The following is a 22,137-nucleotide window of genomic DNA, read 5'->3' as shown; positions in this document are numbered from 1 at the left end:
TTTGAAGCTCTTCATTTTTCACACCTTTCCAGGCTCTTCATGTTTTTGACACGGTTTCATGCTCCTCCTATTTTTCAGACCGTTTCATGCTCCTCACATTTTTGACACCTTTTGAAGCTCTTCATATTTTTCACATGATTTCAGGCTCTTCATGTTTTTCAACAACACTTCATGCTCCACCATTTTTCAGACCGCTTCATGCTCATCTCATTTTTGACACTTTTTGAAAGTGTTCATATTTTTCACACCTTTTGAAGCTCTTCATATTTTTCACACCTTTTCAGGCTCTTCATGTTTTTGAACAGCGCTTCATGCTGCTCCTATTTTTCAGACCGTTTCATCCTTCTCATATTTTTGACACGTTTTGAAGCTCTTCATATTTTTCACACATTTTCAGGCTCTTCATGTATTTCAACACCACTTCATGCTCCTCCTATTTTTCAGACCGTTTCATGCTCCTCATATTTTTGACACCTTTTGAAGCTCTTCATATTTTTCACACCTTGTCAGGCTGTACATGTTTTTGAACACCTCTTCATGCTCTTCCTATTTTTCAGACCGTTTCATGCTCATGTCAATTTTCACACCTTTCAGGCTCTTCTTATTTTTCAAACCAGTGAAGCTCTTCATATTTTTCACACTTTTTCAGGCTTTTCATGTTTAGAACACCGCTTCATGCTCCTCCTATTTTTCAGACCCTTTCATGCTCATCTCATTTTTGACACCTTTTCAGGCTCTTCATATTTTTCAAACCTTTTGAAACTCTTCATATTTTTCACACTTTTTCATGCTCTTCATGTTTTGAACACCGCTTCATGCTCCTCCTATTTTTCAGACCGTTTCATGCTCCTCATATTTTTGAAACCTGTTGAAGCTCCTCATGTATTTCACACCTTTTGAAGCTCTTCATATTTTTCACACGATTTCAGGCTCTTCATGTTTTTCAACAATACTTCATGCTCCACCATTTTTGAGACCGCTTCATGCTCATCTCATTTTTGACACTTTTTGAAACTGTTCATATTTTTCACACCTTTTGAAGCTCTTCATGTTTTTCACACTTTTTCAGGCTTTTCATGTTTAGAACACCGCTTCATGCTCCTCCTATTTTTCAGACCGTTTCATGTTCCTCACATTTTTGACACCTTTGAAGCTCTTCATATTTTTCACCACTTTTCAGGCTCTTCATGTTTTTCAACACCGCTTCATGATCCTCCAATTTTTCAGACCAATTCAAGCTCCTCATATTTTTGACACCTTTTGAATCTCTTCATATATTTTACACCTTTTCAGGCTCTTCATGTTTTTCAACACCACTTCATGCTCCTCCTTTTTCACAGCATTTCATGCTCATCTCATTTGTCACACTTTTTGAAGCTCTTCATATTTTTGACACCTTTTGAGCTCTTCATATTTTTCACACCTTTTGAGGCTCTTCATGATTTTCAACACCGTTTCATGCTCCTCCTATAATTCAGACGGTTTCATGCTCCTCAAGTCTTTCACTCCTTTTGAAGCTCTTCATATTTTACACACCTTTTCAGGCTCTTCATGATTTTCAACCCCACTTCATGCTCCTCCGATTTTTCAGACCGTTTCATGCTCATCTCATTTTTGACACCTTTTGAAGCTCTTCATATTTTTCACACCTTTTGAAGCTGTTCATATTTTTCACACCTTTTCAGGCTCTTCATGTTTTTGAACATGGTTTCATGCTCCTCCTCTTTTTCAGACCGCTTCATGCTCCTCATATTTTTGACACCTTTAAAAGCTCTTCATATTTTTCACACCTTTTCAGGTTCTTTATGTTTTGAAGACCGTTTCATCGTCCTCCTATTTTTCAAACCGTTTCATGCTCTTCATATTTTTGACACATTTTGAACCTTTTCATATTTTTCACACGTTTTCAGGCTCTTCATGTTTTTGAACACCGCTTCATGCTCCTCCTAATTTTCAGACCGTTTCATGCTCCTCATGTATTTAACATCCTTTGAAGCTCTTCATATTTTTCTCACCTTTTCAGGCTTTCATGTTTTTGAACACCGTTTCATGCTGCTCCTATTTTTCAGACCGTTTCATGCTCATCTCATTTTTGACACCATTTTAAGCTCTTCATATTTTTCACACCTTTTGCACCTCTTCATATTTTTCACACATTTTCACGCTCTTCATGTTTTTCAACACCGCTTCTTGATCCACCTATATTTCAGACCGTTTCATGCTCCTCATATTTTTGACACGTTTTGAAGCTCTTCATAGTTTACACACATTTTCAGGCTCTTCATGTTTTTGAACACCACTTCATGCTCCTCCTATTTTTAACACCTTTTGAAGCTCTTCATATATTTTACACTTTTTCAGGCTCTTCAAGTTTTTCAACACCACTTCATGCTCCTCCTATTTTTCAGACCGTTTCATGCTAATCTAATTTTTGACACCTTTTGAAGCTCTTCATATTTTACACACATTTTCAGGCTCTTCATGTTTTTAAACACCGCTTCATGCTCCTCCTATTTTTCAGACCGTTTCATGCTCCTCATGTATTTCACACCTTTTGAAGCTCTTCATTTTTCACACCTTTCCAGGCTCTTCATGTTTTTGACACGGTTTCATGTTCCTCCTCATTTTCAGACCGTTTCATGCTCCTCACATTTTTGACACCTTTTGAAGTTCTTCATATTTTTCACAACTTTTCAGACTCTTCATGTTTTTCAACAACGTTTCATGATCCTCCAATTTTTCAGAACGTTTCATGCTCCTCATATTTGTGACATCTTTTGAAGCTTTTCTTATTTTTCACAGCTTTTAGGCCCTTCATGTTTTTAAGCACCACTTCATGCTCCTCCTATTTCTCAGACAGTTTCATGCTCCTCATATTGTGGACACCTTTTGAAGCTCTTCATATTTTTCACATGTTTTCAGGCTCTTCATGTTTTTCAACACCACTTCATGCTCGTCCTATTTTCCAAACCTTTACATGCTCCTCATATTTTTGACACCTTTTGAATCTCTTCATATATTTCACACCTTTTCAGGCTCTTCATTATTTTGACACGGTTTCATGCTCCTCCTATTTTTCAGACAGTTTCATGCTCCTCACATTTTTGACACCTTTTGAAGCTCTTCATATTTTTAACACCTTTTCAGGTTCTTCATGTTTTTCAACACCGCTTCATGCTCCTCCTATTTTTCAGACCGTTTCATGCTCTTCTCATTTTTGACACCTTTTGAAGCTCTTCATATTTTTCACACCTTTTGAAGCTCTTCATATTTTTCACACGTTTTCAGATCTTCATGTTTTTCAACACCGCTTCTTGATCCTCCTATTTTTTCAGACCGTTTCATGCTCCTCATATTTTTGACACGTTTTGAAGCTCTTCATATTTTACACACATTTTCAGGCTCTTCATGTTTAGGAACACCGCTTCATGACCCTCCTAATTTTCACACCTTTTGAAGCACTTCAAATTTTTCACACTTTTTCAGGCTCTTCATACTTTTGAACACGGTTTCCTGCTCCTCATTTTTTTCAGACCGTTTCATGCTCCTCATATTTTTGACACCTTTTGAATCTCTTCATATATTTCACACGTTTTCAGGCTCTTCATGTATTGGAACACCGCTTCATGCTCCTCCTATTTTTCAGACGGTTTCATTCTCCTAATGTACCTCACACCTTTTGAAGCTCTTCATATATTTCACACTTTTTCAGACTCTTCATGTTTTTCAACACCACTTCATTCTCCTCCTATTTTTCAGACCGTTTCATGCTCATCTCATTTTTGACACCTTCTGAAGCTCTTCATATTTGTTACACCCTTTCAGGCTCTTCATGTTTTTCAACACGGCTTCATGCTCCTCCTATATTTCAGACCGTTTCATGCTCCTCATATTTTTCACACCTTGTGAAGCTCTTCATATTTTTCACACCTTTTCAGGTTCTTCATGTTTTTCAACACCGCTTTAGGCTCCTCCTATTTTTCAGACCGTTTCATGCTCCTCATGTATTTCACACCTTTTGAAGCTCTTCATATTTTTCACACTTTTTGAAGCTCTTCATATATTTCACACGTTTTAAGTCTCTTCATGTTTTTCAACACCGCTTCATGCTCCTCCTATTTTTCAGACCGTTTCATACTTCTCTTATTTTTGACACGTTTTGAGGCTCTTCATATATTTCACACCTTTTCAGGCTCTTCATGTTTTTGAACACCGCTTCATGCTCCTCCTATTTTTCAGACCGATTCATGCTCCTCAAGTATTTCACACCTTGAGGCTCTTCATATTTTTCACAGCTTTTCAGGCTCTTCATGTTTTTGAACACCATTTCATGCTCCTCCTATTTTTCAGACCGTTTCATGCTCCTCATATTTTTGACACATTTTGAAGGTCTTCATATTTTTAACACCTTTTCAGGCTCTTCATGTTTTTGAACACCGTTTCATGCAGCTCCTATTTTTCAGACCGTTTCATACTCCTCATAGTTTTGACACCTTTTGAAGCTCTTCATATTTTTCACACCTTTTCAGGCTCTTCATGTTTTTCAACACCGCTTCATGCTCCTCCTATTTTTCAGACCGATTCATGCTCCTCAAGTATTTCAAACCTTGAGGCTCTTCATATTTTTCACAGCTTTTCAGGCTCTTCATGTTTTTGAACACCGTTTCATGCTCCTCCTATTTTTCAGACCTTTTCATGCTCCTCATATTTTTGACACTTTTTGAAGCTCTTCATATTTTTCACACCTTGTCAGGCTCTTCAATTTTTTCAACAATGTTACAATGCTCCTCCTATTTTTCAGACCGTTTCATGCTCCTCATATTTTTGACACCTTTTGAAGCTCTTCATATTTTTCACACCTTTTGAAGCTCTTCATATATTTCACACTTTTTGAAGCTCTTCATGTTTTTCAACACCACTTCATGCTTCTCCTATTTCTCAGACCATTTCATGCTCATCTCATTTTTGACAGCTTTTGAAGTTCTTCATATTTTTCACATCTTTTGAAACTATTCATATTTTTCACACCTTTTCAGGCTCTTCACGTTTTTCAACACCCCTTCATGCTTCTCCTATTTTTCAGACCGTTTCATGCTCCTCTCATTTCTGAAATCTTTTGAAGCTTGTCATATATTTCACACATTTTCAGGCTCTCAATGTTTTTCAACACCACTTCATGCTCCTCCTATTTTTCAGACCGTTTCATGCTCATCTCATTTTTGACACATTCTGAAGCGCTTCATAGTTTTCACACCTTTTCAGGCTCTTCATGTTTTTGAACACCGCTTCATGCTCTTCCTATTTTTCAGACCGTTTCATGCTCCTCATATATTTGACACCTTTTGAAGCTCTTCGTATTTTTCACCACTTTTCAGGCTCTTCATGTTTTTCAACACCGCTTCATGCTCCTTCTATTTTCAGACCTTTTCATGCTCCTCATATTTTTGACTCCTTTTGAAGCTCTTCATATTTTTCACACCTTTCCATGCTCTTCATATTTTTCAACACCGTGTCATGCTCCTCCTATTTTTCACACGGTTTCATGCTCCTCATATTTTTCACACCTTTAAAGCTCTTCATATTTTTCTCACATTTTAAGGCTCTTCATGTTTTTCAACACTGTGTCATGCTCCTCCTATTTTTCAGACGGTTTAATGCTCTTCATAATTTTCACACCTTTAAAGCCCTTCATATTTTTCACACCTTTTCAGGCTCTTCATGTTTTTGAACACCACTTCATGCTCCGCCTATTTTTCAGACCGTTTCATGTTCCTCCTATATTTCAGATCATTTCATGCTCCTGATATTTTTGACACCTTTTGAAGCTCTTCATATTTTTCACACCTTTTCAGGCTCTTCATGTTTTTCAACACTGCTTCATGCTCCTCCTATTTTTCAGAGCTTTTCATGCTCCTCATAATTTTGATTCCTTTTGAAGCTCTTCATATTTTTCACACCTTTTCAGGCTCTTCATCTTTTTCAACACCACTTCATGCTCCTCCTATTTTTCAGACCGTTTCAGGCTCCTCATATTTTTGACAGCTTTTGAATCTCTTCATATTTTTCACACCTTTTCATGCTCTTCATGTTTTTCAACACCGTGTCATGCTCCTCCAATTTTTCAGACGGTTTCATGCTCCTCATATTTTTCACACCTTTAAAGCTCTTCATATATTTGACACCTTTTCATGCTCTTCATGTTTTCAACACCGATTCATGCTTCTCCTATTTTTCAGACGGTTTCTTGCTCCTCATATTTTTGACACATTTTGAAGCTCTTCATATTTTTGACACCTTTTCATGCTCTTCATATTTTCAACACCGATTCATGCTCCTCCTATTTTTCAGAGAGTTTCATGCTCCTCATATTTTTGACAGCTTTTGAATCTCTTCATATTTTTCACACCTTTTGAAGCTCTTCATGTTTTTCACCCGTTTTCAGACTCTTCATGTTTTTCAACACCGCTTCATGCTCCTTCTATTTTCAGACCTTTTCATGCTCCTCATATTTTTGACTCCTTTTGAAGCTCTTCATATTTTTCACACCTTTCCATGCTCTTCATATTTTTCAACACCGTGTCATGCTCCTCCTATTTTTCACACGGTTTCATGCTCCTCATATTTTTCACACCTTTAAAGCTCTTCATATTTTTCTCACATTTTAAGGCTCTTCATGTTTTTCAACACTGTGTCATGCTCCTCCTATTTTTCAGACGGTTTAATGCTCTTCATAATTTTCACACCTTTAAAGCCCTTCATATTTTTCACACCTTTTCAGGCTCTTCATGTTTTTGAACACCACTTCATGCTCCGCCTATTTTTCAGACCGTTTCATGTTCCTCCTATATTTCAGATCATTTCATGCTCCTGATATTTTTGACACCTTTTGAAGCTCTTCATATTTTTCACACCTTTTCAGGCTCTTCATGTTTTTCAACACTGCTTCATGCTCCTCCTATTTTTCAGAGCTTTTCATGCTCCTCATAATTTTGATTCCTTTTGAAGCTCTTCATATTTTTCACACCTTTTCAGGCTCTTCATCTTTTTCAACACCACTTCATGCTCCTCCTATTTTTCAGACCGTTTCAGGCTCCTCATATTTTTGACAGCTTTTGAATCTCTTCATATTTTTCACACCTTTTCATGCTCTTCATGTTTTTCAACACCGTGTCATGCTCCTCCAATTTTTCAGACGGTTTCATGCTCCTCATATTTTTCACACCTTTAAAGCTCTTCATATATTTGACACCTTTTCATGCTCTTCATGTTTTCAACACCGATTCATGCTTCTCCTATTTTTCAGACGGTTTCTTGCTCCTCATATTTTTGACACATTTTGAAGCTCTTCATATTTTTGACACCTTTTCATGCTCTTCATATTTTCAACACCGATTCATGCTCCTCCTATTTTTCAGAGCGTTTCATGCTCCTCATATTTTTGACAGCTTTTGAATCTCTTCATATTTTTCACACCTTTTGAAGCTCTTCATGTTTTTCACCCGTTTTCAGACTCTTCATGTTTTTCGACACCGCTTCGTGCTCCTCCTATTTTCCAGACCGTTTCATTCTCCTCATATTTTTGACACATTTTGAAGCTCTTCATATTTTTCACACCTTTTCAGGCTCTTCATGTATTTGAACACCGTTTCATGCTCCTCCTATTTTTCAGACCGTTTCATGCTCCTCATATATTGGACACCTTTTGAAGCTCTTCATATTTTTAAAACTTTTCAGGCTCTTCATGTTTTCAACACCGCTTCAGGATCCTCCTATTTTTCTGACCGTTTCATGCTCCTCATATTTTTGAAACCTTTTGAAGCTCTTCATATTTTTCACACCTTTTCAGGGTCTTCATGTTTTTCAACACCGCTTCGTGCTCCTCCTATTTTCCAGACCGTTTCATTCTCATCATATTTTTCAAAGCTTTTGAAGCTATTCATATTTTTCACACCTTTTCAGGCTCTTCATGTGTTTGAACAACATTTCATGCTCCCCCAATTTTTCAGACCATTTCATGCTCCTCATATTTCTGACACCTTTTGAAGCTCTTCATATTTTTCACACCTTTTCATGCTCTTCATGTTTTTCAACACTGCTTCAAGATCCTCCTATTTTTCATACCGTTTCATGCTCCTCATATTTTTGACACCTTTTGAAGCTCTTCATATTTTTCACACCTTTTCAGGGTCTTCATGTTTTTCAACACCACTTCATGCTCCTCCTATTTTTCAGACCGTTTCATGCTCATCTCATTTTTGACAGCTTTTGAAGCTCTTCATAATTTTCACACATTTTCATGCTCTTCATGTTTTTCAACACCGCTTCATGCTCCTCCTATTTTTCAGACAGTTTCATGCTCCTCATGTATTTCACAACATTTGAAGCTCTTCATATTTTTCACACCTTTTCAGGCTCTTCATATTTTTCAACACCGCTTCATGCTCCTACGTTTTTTAAGACCGTTTCATTCTCCTCATATTTTTGACACATTTTGAAGCTCCTCATATTTTTCACACTTTTTGAAGCTCTTCATATATTTCACACTTTTTCAGTATCTTCATGTTTTCAACACCACTTCATGCTCCTCCTATTTTTCAGACCGTTTCATGCTCATCTCATTATTGACAGCTTTTGAAGCTCTTCATATATTTCACACCTTTTGAAGCTCTTCATATTTTTCACAACTTTTCAGGTTTTTCTTGTTTTTCAACACCGCTTCATGCTCCTCCTATTTTTCAGACCGTTTCATGCTCCTCATTTTTTTGACACCTTTTGAAGCTCTTCATATTTTTCACACCTTTTCCGGCTCTTCATATTTTTGAACACCGCTTCATGCTCCTCCAATTTTTCAGGCCGTTTCATGCTCCTCATAATTTTGACACCTTTTGAAGCTCTTCATATGTTTCACACATTTTCAGGCTCTTCATTTTTTTCAACACCACTTCATGCTCCTCCTATTTTTCAGACCGTTTCATGCTCCTCATATTTTTCATACCTTTAGAAGCTCTTCATATTTTTCAAACCTTTTCAGGCTCTTCATGTTTTTCAACACAGCTTCATGCTCCTCCTATTTTTGAGACGCTTTCATTCTCCTCATATTTTTGGCACTGTTAGAAGTTCTTCATATATTTCACACCTTTTCAGTGTCTTCTTTTTTTTCAACACCACTTCATGCTACTCCTATTTTCAGACAGTTTCATGCTCTTCTCATTTTTGACACGTTTTGAGGCTCTTCATATTTTTCACACCTTTTCAGCCTTTTCATGTTTTTGAACACCGCTTCATGCTCCTCCTATTTTTCAGACCATTTCATGATCCTCATGTATTTCACACCTTTTGAAGCTCTTCATATTTTTCACACCTTTACAGGCTCTTCATGTTTTTCCACACCACTTCATGCTTCTCCTATTTTTAAGACCGTTTCATGATCCTCATGAATTTCACACCTTTTGAAGCTCTTCATATTTTTCACACCTTTTCACGCTCTTCATGTTTTTGATCACCGCTTCATGCTCCTCCTATTTTTCAGACCGTTTCATGCTCATCTCATTTTTGACACCTTTTAATGCTCTTCATATTTCTCACAACTTTTTAGGCTCTACATGTTTTTGACACTGCTTCATGCTCCTCCTATATTTCAGAGAGTTTCATGCTCCTCATGTATTTCACATCTTTTGCAGCTCTTCATATTTCTCACAACTTTTTAGGCTCTTCATTTTTTTCCACACCACTTCATGCTTCTCCTATTTTTCGGCCTGTTTCATGCTCCTCATGTATTTCACACCTTTTGAAGCTCTTCATATTTTTCACACCTTTTCAGGCTCTTCATGTTTTTAATCACCGTTTCATGCTCCTCCTATTTTTCAGACCGTTTCATGGTCCTCATATATTTGACACATTTTGAAGCTCTGAATATTTTTCACACATTTTCAGGCTCTTCATGTTTTTGAACACTGCTTCATGATCCTCCTATTTTTCAGACCGTTTCATGTTCTTCATATGTTTGACACCTTTTGAAGCTCTTCATATTTTTCACTCCTTTTCAGGCTCTTCATGTTTTTCAACACTGCTTCATGCTCCTCCTATTTTTCAGACCGTTTCATGCTCCTCATATTTTTGACAGCTTTTGAAGCTCTTCATATATTTCATACCTTTTCAGACTCTTCATGTTTTTGAACACCGCTTCATGCTCCTCCTGTTTTTCAGACCGTTTCATGTTCCTCCTATTTTTCAGATCATTTCATGCTCCTCATATTTTTCACACCTTTTGAAGCTCTTCATATTTTTCACACCTTTTCAGGCTCTTCATGTTTTTGAACACCACTTCACGCTCCTCCTAATTTTCAGACCATTTCATGCTCCTCATGTATTCCACACATTTTGAAGCTCTTAATATTTTTCACACCTTTTGAAGCTCTTCATGTTTTTTGAAGCTTTTCAGGCTCTTCATGTTCTTGAACACCGTTTCATGCTCCTCATATTTTCAGACCGTTTCATCCTCCTCATATATTTGACACCTTTCAAAGCTCCTCAAATTTTTCTCACCTTTTCAGTCTTTTCATGTTTTTCAACACGGCTTCATGCTCCTCCTATTTTTCAGACCGTTTCATGCTCCTCATATTTTTGACTCTTTGAAGCTCTTCATATTTTTCACACCTTTTCATTCTCTTCATGTTTTTCAGCACCGCTTCCTGCTCTTCCTATTTTTCAGACGGTTTCATGCTCCTCATATATTTGACACCTTTTGAAGCTCTTCATATTTTTTACCTCTCTTCAGGCTCTTCATGTTTTTGAACACGGCTTCATGCTCCTCCTATTTTTCAGACCGTTTCATGCTCCTCATATTTTTCACACCTATTGAAGCTCTTCATATTTTTCACACCTTTTACGGCTCTTCATATTTTTGAACACCCCTTCATGCTCCTCCTATTTTTCAGACCGTTTCATGCTCCTCATATTTTTGACACCTTTTGAAGCGCTTCATGTTTTTCTCACTATTTCAGGCACTTCATGTTTTTCAACACCGCTTCATGTTCCTCGAATTCATCAGAACTTTTCATGATCCTCATATTTTTGAAATCTTTTGAAGCTCTTCATAATTTTCACACCTTTTCAGACTCTTCAAGTTTTTCAACACCGCTTCATGCTCCTCCTATTTTTCAGACCGTTTCATGCTCTCCATGTATTTCCAACCCTTTGAAGCTCTTCATATTTTTCACACCTTTTCAGGCTCTTCATGTTTTTGAACACAGTTTCATGCTCCTCCTATTATTCAGACCGTTTCATGCTCCTCATAATTTTCACACCTTTTGAAGCTCTTCATATTTTTCACACCTTTTCCGGTTCTTCATGTTTTTGAACACTGCTTCATGCTCCTCCTATTTTTCAACTGTTTCATGCTCCTCATGTATTTCACACCTTTTGAAGCGCTTCATATATTTCGCATGTTTTCAGTCTCTTCATGTTTTTCAAAACCAAGTCATGCTCCTCCTATTTTTCAGAGTGTTTCATGCTCTTCAAATTTTTGACACCTTTTGAAGCTCTTCATATATTTTCCACCTTTTCAGGCTCTTCATTTTTGTGAACTCCGCTTTATGCTCCTCCTTTTCTTCAGACCGTTTCATGCTCATCTCATTTTTGACATCTTTTGAAGCTCTTCATATTTTTCACACCTTTTGAATCTCTTCATATTTTTCATATTTTTGAAGCTCTTCATATTTTTCACACCTTTTGAATCTCTTCATATTTTTCATATTTTTGAAGCTCTTCATATTTTTCACACGTTTTCAGGCTCTTCATGTTTTTCAACACCACTTCATGCTCCTCCTATTTTTCAGACCCTTTCATTCTAAACTAATTTTGACACCTTATGAAGCTCTTCATGTTTTTCACACCTTTTCATGCTCTTTATGTTTTTGAACACCGGTTCATGCTCCTCCTATTTTTCAACCCGTTTCACGCTCCTCCTATTTTTTACACCTTTTGAAGCTTTTCATATTTTTCACAGTTTTTCACTCTCTGCATTTTTTTGAACACCACTTCATGCTCCTCCTATTTTTTAGACCGTTTCATGGTCATCTCATTTTTGACACATTTTGAAGCTCTTCATATTTTTTACACCTTTTGAAGCTCTTCATATTTTTCACACCTTTTCAGGTTCTTCATGGTTTTCAACACCGCTTCATCCTCCTCCTATTTTTAAGAGGGTTTCATGCTCGTCATATTTTTGACACATTTTGAAGCTCTTCATATTTTTCATACCTTTTCAGGCTCTTCATGTTTTCAACACCGCTTCATGCTCCTCCTATTTTTCAGACCGTTTCATGCTCCTCATATTTTTCACACCTTTGAAGCTCTTCATACTTTTCACAACTTTTCAGGCTCTTCATGTTTTTCAACACAAATTCATGCCTCTCCTATTTTTCAGACCGTTTCATGCTCCTCATATTTTTGACACCTTTTGAACCTCTTCATATTTTTCACACCTTTTGAAGCTGTTCATATTTTTCACACGTTTTTAGGCTCTTCATGATTTTGAACACGGCTTCATGCTCCTCCTCCTTTTCAGACCGTTTCATGCTCCTCATGTATTTCACACATTTTGATGCTCTTCATATTTTTCACACCTTTTCAGGCTCTTCATGTTTTTCAACACCGCTTCATGCTCCTCCTATTTTTCAGACCGATTCATGCTCCTCAAGTATTTCACACCTTGAGGCTCTTCATATTTTTCACAGCTTTTCAGGCTCTTCATGTTTTTGAACACCGTTTCATGCTCCTCCTATTTTTCAGACCGTTTCATGCTCCTCATATTTTTGACACATTTTGAAGCTCTTCATATTTTTCACACCTTTTCAGGCTCTTCAATTTTTTCAACAATGTTACAATGCTCCTCCTATTTTTCAGACCGTTTCATGCTCCTCATATTTTTGACACCTTTTGAAGCTCTTCATATTTTTCACACCTTTTGAAGCTCTTCATATATTTCACACTTTTTCAAGCTCTTCATGTTTTTCAACACCACTTCATGCTTCTCCTATTTCTCAGACCGTTTCATGCTCATCTCATTTTTGACAGCTTTTGAAGTTCTTCATATTTTTCACATCATTTGAAACTATTCATATTTTTCACACCTTTTCAGGCTCTTCATGTTTTTCAACACCGCTTTATGCTCCTCCTATTTTTCAGACCGTTTCATGCTCCTCTCATTTCTAAAATCTTTTGAAGCTCTTCATATATTTCACACATTATCAGGCTCTTAATGTTTTTCAACACCACTTCATGCTCCTCCTATTTTTCAGACCGTTTCATGCTCATCTCATTTTTGACACCTTCTGAAGCGCTTCATAGTTTTCACAAATTTTCAGGCTCTTCATATTTTTGAACACCGCTTCATGCTCCTCCTATTTTTGAGACCGTTTCATGCTCCTCATATTTTTCACACCTTTTCAGGCTCTTCATGTTTTTCAACACCGCTTCATGCTCCTCCTATTTTTCAGACCGTTTCATGCTCCTCATGTATTTCACACCTTTTGAAGCTCTTCATATTTTGCCCAACTTTTCAGGCTCTTCATGTTTTTGAACACCGCTTCTTGATCCTCCTATTTTTCATACCGTTTCATGCTCCTCATATTTTTGACACCTTTTGTAGCTCTTCATATTTTTCACACCTTTTAAGGCTCTTCATGTTTTTCAACACCGTTTCATACTCCTCTTATTTTCAGACAGTTTCTTGCTCCTCATAATTTTGACACCTTTGAATGTCTTCATATTTTTCACACCTTTTGAAGCTGTTCATATTTTTCACACCTTTTCAGGCTCTTCATGTTTTTCTACACCGCATCATGCTCCTCCTATTTTTCAGACCGTTTCATGCTCCTCATGTATTTCACACCTTTTGAAGCTCTTCATTTTTCACACCTTTCCAGGCTCTTCATGTTTTTGAAATGGTTTCATGCTCCTCCTATTTTTCAGACCGTTTCATGCTCCTCACATTTTTGACACCTTTTGAAGCTCTTCATATTTTTCACAACTTTTCAGACTCTTCATGTTTTTCAACACCGCTTCATGATCCTCCAATTTTTCAGACCGTTTCATGCTCCTCATATTTGTGACATCTTTTGAAGCCTTTCTTATTTTTCACACCTTTTAGGCTCTTCACGTTTTTAAGCACCACTTCATGCTCCTCCTATTTCTCAGACAGTTTCATGCTCCTCATATAGTGGACACCTTTTGAAGCTCTTCATATTTTTCACATCTTTTCAGGCTCTTCATGTTTTTCAACACCACTTCATGCTCGTCCTATTTTCCAAACCGTTACATGCTCCTCATATTTTTGACACCTTTTGAATCTCTTCATATATTTCACACCTTTTCAGGCTCTTCATGTTTTTGACCCGGTTTCATGCTCCTCCTATTTTTCAGACCGTTTCATGCTCCTCACATTTTTGACACCTTTTGAAGCTCTTCATATTTTTAACACCTTTTCAGGTTCTTCATGTTTTTCAACACCGCTTCATGATCCTCCTATTTTTCTGACCGTTTCATGCTCCTCATGTATTTCACACCTTTTGAAGCTCTTCATATTTTTCACACCTTTTGTAGCTCTTCATATCTTTCACACCTTTTGAGGCTCTTCATGTTTTTCAACACCGTTTCTTGCTCATCCTATAATTCATACGGTTTCATGCTCCTCAAGTCTTTCACTCCTTTTGTAGCTCTTCATATTTTACACACCTTTTCAGGCTCTTCATGATTTTCAACCCCACTTCATGCTCCTCCGATTTTTCAGACCGTTTCATGCTCATCTCAGTTTTGACACCTTTTGAAGCTCTTCATATTTTTCACACCTTTTGAAGCTGTTCATATTTTTCACACCTTTTCAGGCTCTTCATGTTTTTGAACACGGTTTCATGCTCCTCCTCTTTTTCAGACCGTTTCATGCTCCTCATATTTTTGACACCTTTAAAAGCTCTTCATATTTTTCACACCTTTTCAGGTTCTTTATGTTTTGAAGACCGTTTCATGGTCCTCCTATTTTTCAGACCGTTTCATGCTCCTCATATTTTTGACACATTTTGAACCTTTTCATATTTTTCACACGTTTTCAGGCTCTTCATGTTTTTGAACACCGCTTCATGCTCCTCCTAATTTTCAGACCGTTTCATGCTCCTCATGTATTTAACACCTTTTGAAGCTCTTCATATTTTTCTCACCTTTTCAGGCTTTCATGTTTTTGAACACCTTTTCATGCTCCTCCTATTTTTCAGACCGTTTCATGCTCCACATGTATTTCACAGCTTTTGAAGCTCTTCATATTTTTCACAACTTTTCAGGCTCTTCATGTTTTTCAACACCGCTTCATGGTCCTCCAATTTTTCAGACCGTTTCATGCTCCTCATATTTGTGACATCTTTTGAAGCTTTTCTTATTTTTCACACCTTTTAGGCTCTTCATGTTTTTCAGCACCACTTCATGCTCCTGCTATTTCTCAGACAGTTTCTTGCTCCTCATATTGTGGACACCTTTTGAAGCTCTTCATATTTTTCACATCTTTTCAGTCTCTTCATGTTTTTCAACACCACTTCATGCTCGTCTTATTTTCCAAACCGTTACATGCTCCTCATATTTTTGACACCTTTTGAATCTCTTCATATATTTCACACCTTTTCAGGCTCTTCATGTTTTTCAACACCACTTCATGCTCCACCTATTTTTCAGACCGTTTCATGCTCATCTCATTTTTGACACCTTTTGAAGCTCTTCATATTTTTCACACCTTTTGAAGCTCTTCATATTTTTCACACGTTTTCAGATCTTCATGTTTTTCAACACCGCTTCTTGATCCTCCTATTTTTTCAGACCGTTTCATGCTCCTCATATTTTTGACACGTTTTGAAGCTCTTCATATTTTACACACATTTTCAGGCTCTTCATGTTTAGGAACACCGCTTCATGACCCTCCTAATTTTCACACCTTTTGAAGCACTTCAAATTTTTCACACTTTTTCAGGCTCTTCATACTTTTGAACACGGTTTCCTGCTCCTCATTTTTTTCAGACCGTTTCATGCTCCTCATATTTTTGACACCTTTTGAATCTCTTCATATATTTCACACGTTTTCAGGCTCTTCATGTATTGGAACACCGCTTCATGCTCCTCCTATTTTTCAGACGGTTTCATTCTCCTAATGTACCTCACACCTTTTGAAGCTCTTCATATATTTCACACTTTTTCAGACTCTTCATGTTTTTCAACACCACTTCATTCTCCTCCTATTTTTCAGACCGTTTCATGCTCATCTCATTTTTGACACCTTCTGAAGCTCTTCATATTTGTTACACCCTTTCAGGCTCTTCATGTTTTTCAACACGGCTTCATGCTCCTCCTATTTTCAGACCGTTTCTTGCTCCTCATAATTTTGACACCTTTGAATGTCTTCATATTTTTCACACCTTTTGAAGCTGTTCATATTTTTCACAGCTTTTCAGGCTCTTCATCTTTTTCTACACCGCTTCATGCTCCTCCTATTTTTCAGACTGTTTCATGCTCCTCTTATTTTTGACACCTTTTGAAGCTCTTCATATATTTCACACCTTTTCAGGCTCTTCATGTTTTTGAACACCGCTTCATGCTCTTCCTATTTTTCAGACCGTTTCATGCTCCTCATATATTTGACACCTTTTGAAGCTCTTCGTATTTTTCACCACTTTTCAGGCTCTTCATGTTTTTCAACACCGCTTCATGCTCCTTCTATTTTCAGACCTTTTCATGCTCCTCATATTTTTGACTCCTTTTGAAGCTCTTCATATTTTTCACACCTTTCCATGCTCTTCATATTTTTCAACACCGTGTCATGCTCCTCCTATTTTTCACACGGTTTCATGCTCCTCATATTTTTCACACCTTTAAAGCTCTTCATATTTTTCTCACATTTTAAGGCTCTTCATGTTTTTCAACACTGTGTCATGCTCCTCCTATTTTTCAGACGGTTTAATGCTCTTCATAATTTTCACACCTTTAAAGCCCTTCATATTTTTCACACCTTTTCAGGCTCTTCATGTTTTTGAACACCACTTCATGCTCCGCCTATTTTTCAGACCGTTTCATGTTCCTCCTATATTTCAGATCATTTCATGCTCCTGATATTTTTGACACCTTTTGAAGCTCTTCATATTTTTCACACCTTTTCAGGCTCTTCATGTTTTTCAACACTGCTTCATGCTCCTCCTATTTTTCAGAGCTTTTCATGCTCCTCATAATTTTGATTCCTTTTGAAGCTCTTCATATTTTTCACACCTTTTCAGGCTCTTCATCTTTTTCAACACCACTTCATGCTCCTCCTATTTTTCAGACCGTTTCAGGCTCCTCATATTTTTGACAGCTTTTGAATCTCTTCATATTTTTCACACCTTTTCATGCTCTTCATGTTTTTCAACACCGTGTCATGCTCCTCCAATTTTTCAGACGGTTTCATGCTCCTCATATTTTTCACACCTTTAAAGCTCTTCATATATTTGACACCTTTTCATGCTCTTCATGTTTTCAACACCGATTCATGCTTCTCCTATTTTTCAGACGGTTTCTTGCTCCTCATATTTTTGACACATTTTGAAGCTCTTCATATTTTTGACACCTTTTCATGCTCTTCATATTTTCAACACCGATTCATGCTCCTCCTATTTTTCAGAGCGTTTCATGCTCCTCATATTTTTGACAGCTTTTGAATCTCTTCATATTTTTCACACCTTTTGAAGCTCTTCATGTTTTTCACCCGTTTTCAGACTCTTCATGTTTTTCGACACCGCTTCGTGCTCCTCCTATTTTCCAGACCGTTTCATTCTCCTCATATTTTTGACACATTTTGAAGCTCTTCATATTTTTCACACCTTTTCAGGCTCTTCATGTATTTGAACACCGTTTCATGCTCCTCCTATTTTTCAGACCGTTTCATGCTCCTCATATATTGGACACCTTTTGAAGCTCTTCATATTTTTAAAACTTTTCAGGCTCTTCATGTTTTCAACACCGCTTCAGGATCCTCCTATTTTTCTGACCGTTTCATGCTCCTCATATTTTTGAAACCTTTTGAAGCTCTTCATATTTTTCACACCTTTTCAGGGTCTTCATGTTTTTCAACACCGCTTCGTGCTCCTCCTATTTTCCAGACCGTTTCATTCTCATCATATTTTTCAAAGCTTTTGAAGCTATTCATATTTTTCACACCTTTTCAGGCTCTTCATGTGTTTGAACAACATTTCATGCTCCCCCAATTTTTCAGACCATTTCATGCTCCTCATATTTCTGACACCTTTTGAAGCTCTTCATATTTTTCACACCTTTTCATGCTCTTCATGTTTTTCAACACTGCTTCAAGATCCTCCTATTTTTCATACCGTTTCATGCTCCTCATATTTTTGACACCTTTTGAAGCTCTTCATATTTTTCACACCTTTTCAGGGTCTTCATGTTTTTCAACACCACTTCATGCTCCTCCTATTTTTCAGACCGTTTCATGCTCATCTCATTTTTGACAGCTTTTGAAGCTCTTCATAATTTTCACACATTTTCATGCTCTTCATGTTTTTCAACACCGCTTCATGCTCCTCCTATTTTTCAGACAGTTTCATGCTCCTCATGTATTTCACAACATTTGAAGCTCTTCATATTTTTCACACCTTTTCAGGCTCTTCATATTTTTCAACACCGCTTCATGCTCCTACGTTTTTTAAGACCGTTTCATTCTCCTCATATTTTTGACACATTTTGAAGCTCCTCATATTTTTCACACTTTTTGAAGCTCTTCATATATTTCACACTTTTTCAGTATCTTCATGTTTTCAACACCACTTCATGCTCCTCCTATTTTTCAGACCGTTTCATGCTCATCTCATTATTGACAGCTTTTGAAGCTCTTCATATATTTCACACCTTTTGAAGCTCTTCATATTTTTCACAACTTTTCAGGTTTTTCTTGTTTTTCAACACCGCTTCATGCTCCTCCTATTTTTCAGACCGTTTCATGCTCCTCATTTTTTTGACACCTTTTGAAGCTCTTCATATTTTTCACACCTTTTCCGGCTCTTCATATTTTTGAACACCGCTTCATGCTCCTCCAATTTTTCAGGCCGTTTCATGCTCCTCATAATTTTGACACCTTTTGAAGCTCTTCATATGTTTCACACATTTTCAGGCTCTTCATTTTTTTCAACACCACTTCATGCTCCTCCTATTTTTCAGACCGTTTCATGCTCCTCATATTTTTCATACCTTTAGAAGCTCTTCATATTTTTCAAACCTTTTCAGGCTCTTCATGTTTTTCAACACAGCTTCATGCTCCTCCTATTTTTGAGACGCTTTCATTCTCCTCATATTTTTGGCACTGTTAGAAGTTCTTCATATATTTCACACCTTTTCAGTGTCTTCTTTTTTTTCAACACCACTTCATGCTACTCCTATTTTCAGACAGTTTCATGCTTTTCTCATTTTTGACACGTTTTGAGGCTCTTCATATTTTTCACACCTTTTCAGCCTTTTCATGTTTTTGAACACCGCTTCATGCTCCTCCTATTTTTCAGACCATTTCATGATCCTCATGTATTTCACACCTTTTGAAGCTCTTCATATTTTTCACACCTTTACAGGCTCTTCATGTTTTTCCACACCACTTCATGCTTCTCCTATTTTTAAGACCGTTTCATGATCCTCATGAATTTCACACCTTTTGAAGCTCTTCATATTTTTCACACCTTTTCACGCTCTTCATGTTTTTGATCACCGCTTCATGCTCCTCCTATTTTTCAGACCGTTTCATGCTCATCTCATTTTTGACACCTTTTAATGCTCTTCATATTTCTCACAACTTTTTAGGCTCTACATGTTTTTGACACTGCTTCATGCTCCTCCTATATTTCAGAGAGTTTCATGCTCCTCATGTATTTCACATCTTTTGCAGCTCTTCATATTTCTCACAACTTTTTAGGCTCTTCATTTTTTTCCACACCACTTCATGCTTCTCCTATTTTTCGGCCTGTTTCATGCTCCTCATGTATTTCACACCTTTTGAAGCTCTTCATATTTTTCACACCTTTTCAGGCTCTTCATGTTTTTAATCACCGTTTCATGCTCCTTCTATTTTTCAGACCGTTTCATGGTCCTCATATATTTGACACATTTTGAAGCTCTGAATATTTTTCACACATTTTCAGGCTCTTCATGTTTTTGAACACTGCTTCATGATCCTCCTATTTTTCAGACCGTTTCATGTTCTTCATATGTTTGACACCTTTTGAAGCTCTTCATATTTTTCACTCCTTTTCAGGCTCTTCATGTTTTTCAACACCGCTTCATGCTCCTCCTATTTTTCAGACCGTTTCATGCTCCTCATATTTTTGACAGCTTTTGAAGCTCTTCATATATTTCATACCTTTTCAGACTCTTCATGTTTTTGAACACCGCTTCATGCTCCTCCTGTTTTTCAGACCGTTTCATGTTCCTCCTATTTTTCAGATCATTTCATGCTCCTCATATTTTTGACACCTTTTGAAGCTCTTCATATTTTTCACACCTTTTCAGGCTCTTCATGTTTTTGAACACCACTTCACGCTCCTCCTAATTTTCAGACCATTTCATGCTCCTCATGTATTCCACACATTTTGAAGCTCTTAATATTTTTCACACCTTTTGAAGCTCTTCATGTTTTTTGAAGCTTTTCAGGCTCTTCATGTTCTTGAACACCGTTTCATGCTCCTCATATTTTCAGACCGTTTCATCCTCCTCATATATTTGACACCTTTCAAAGCTCCTCAAATTTTTCTCACCTTTTCAGTCTTTTCATGTTTTTCAACACGGCTTCATGCTCCTCCTATTTTTCAGACCGTTTCATGCTCCTCATATTTTTGACTCTTTGAAGCTCTTCATATTTTTCACACCTTTTCATTCTCTTCATGTTTTTCAGCACCGCTTCCTGCTCTTCCTATTTTTCAGACGGTTTCATGCTCCTCATATATTTGACACCTTTTGAAGCTCTTCATATTTTTTACCTCTCTTCAGGCTCTTCATGTTTTTGAACACGGCTTCATGCTCCTCCTATTTTTCAGACCGTTTCATGCTCCTCATATTTTTCACACCTATTGAAGCTCTTCATATTTTTCACACCTTTTACGGCTCTTCATGTTTTTGAACACCCCTTCATGCTCCTCCTATTTTTCAGACCGTTTCATGCTCCTCATATTTTTGACACCTTTTGAAGCGCTTCATGTTTTTCTCACTATTTCAGGCACTTCATGTTTTTCAACACCGCTTCATGTTCCTCGAATTCATCAGAACTTTTCATGATCCTCATATTTTTGAAATCTTTTGAAGCTCTTCATAATTTTCACACCTTTTCAGACTCTTCAAGTTTTTCAACACCGCTTCATGCTCCTCCTATTTTTCAGACCGTTTCATGCTCTCCATGTATTTCCAACCCTTTGAAGCTCTTCATATTTTTCACACCTTTTCAGGCTCTTCATGTTTTTGAACACAGTTTCATGCTCCTCCTATTATTCAGACCGTTTCATGCTCCTCATAATTTTCACACCTTTTGAAGCTCTTCATATTTTTCACACCTTTTCCGGTTCTTCATGTTTTTGAACACTGCTTCATGCTCCTCCTATTTTTCAACTGTTTCATGCTCCTCATGTATTTCACACCTTTTGAAGCGCTTCATATATTTCGCATGTTTTCAGTCTCTTCATGTTTTTCAAAACCAAGTCATGCTCCTCCTATTTTTCACAGTGTTTCATGCTCTTCAAATTTTTGACACCTTTTGAAGCTCTTCATATATTTTCCACCTTTTCAGGCTCTTCATTTTTGTGAACTCCGCTTTATGCTCCTCCTTTTCTTCAGACCGTTTCATGCTCATCTCATTTTTGACATCTTTTGAAGCTCTTCATATTTTTCACACCTTTTGAATCTCTTCATATTTTTCATATTTTTGAAGCTCTTCATATTTTTCACACCTTTTGAATCTCTTCATATTTTTCATATTTTTGAAGCTCTTCATATTTTTCACACGTTTTCAGGCTCTTCATGTTTTTCAACACCACTTCATGCTCCTCCTATTTTTCAGACCCTTTCATTCTAAACTAATTTTGA

This window comes from Dama dama, unplaced genomic scaffold (assembly GCF_033118175.1).
Source record: "Dama dama isolate Ldn47 unplaced genomic scaffold, ASM3311817v1 ptg000036l, whole genome shotgun sequence".
Classification (NCBI taxonomy): domain Eukaryota; kingdom Metazoa; phylum Chordata; class Mammalia; order Artiodactyla; family Cervidae; genus Dama; species Dama dama.
This window is presented reverse-complemented; position numbering follows the sequence as displayed.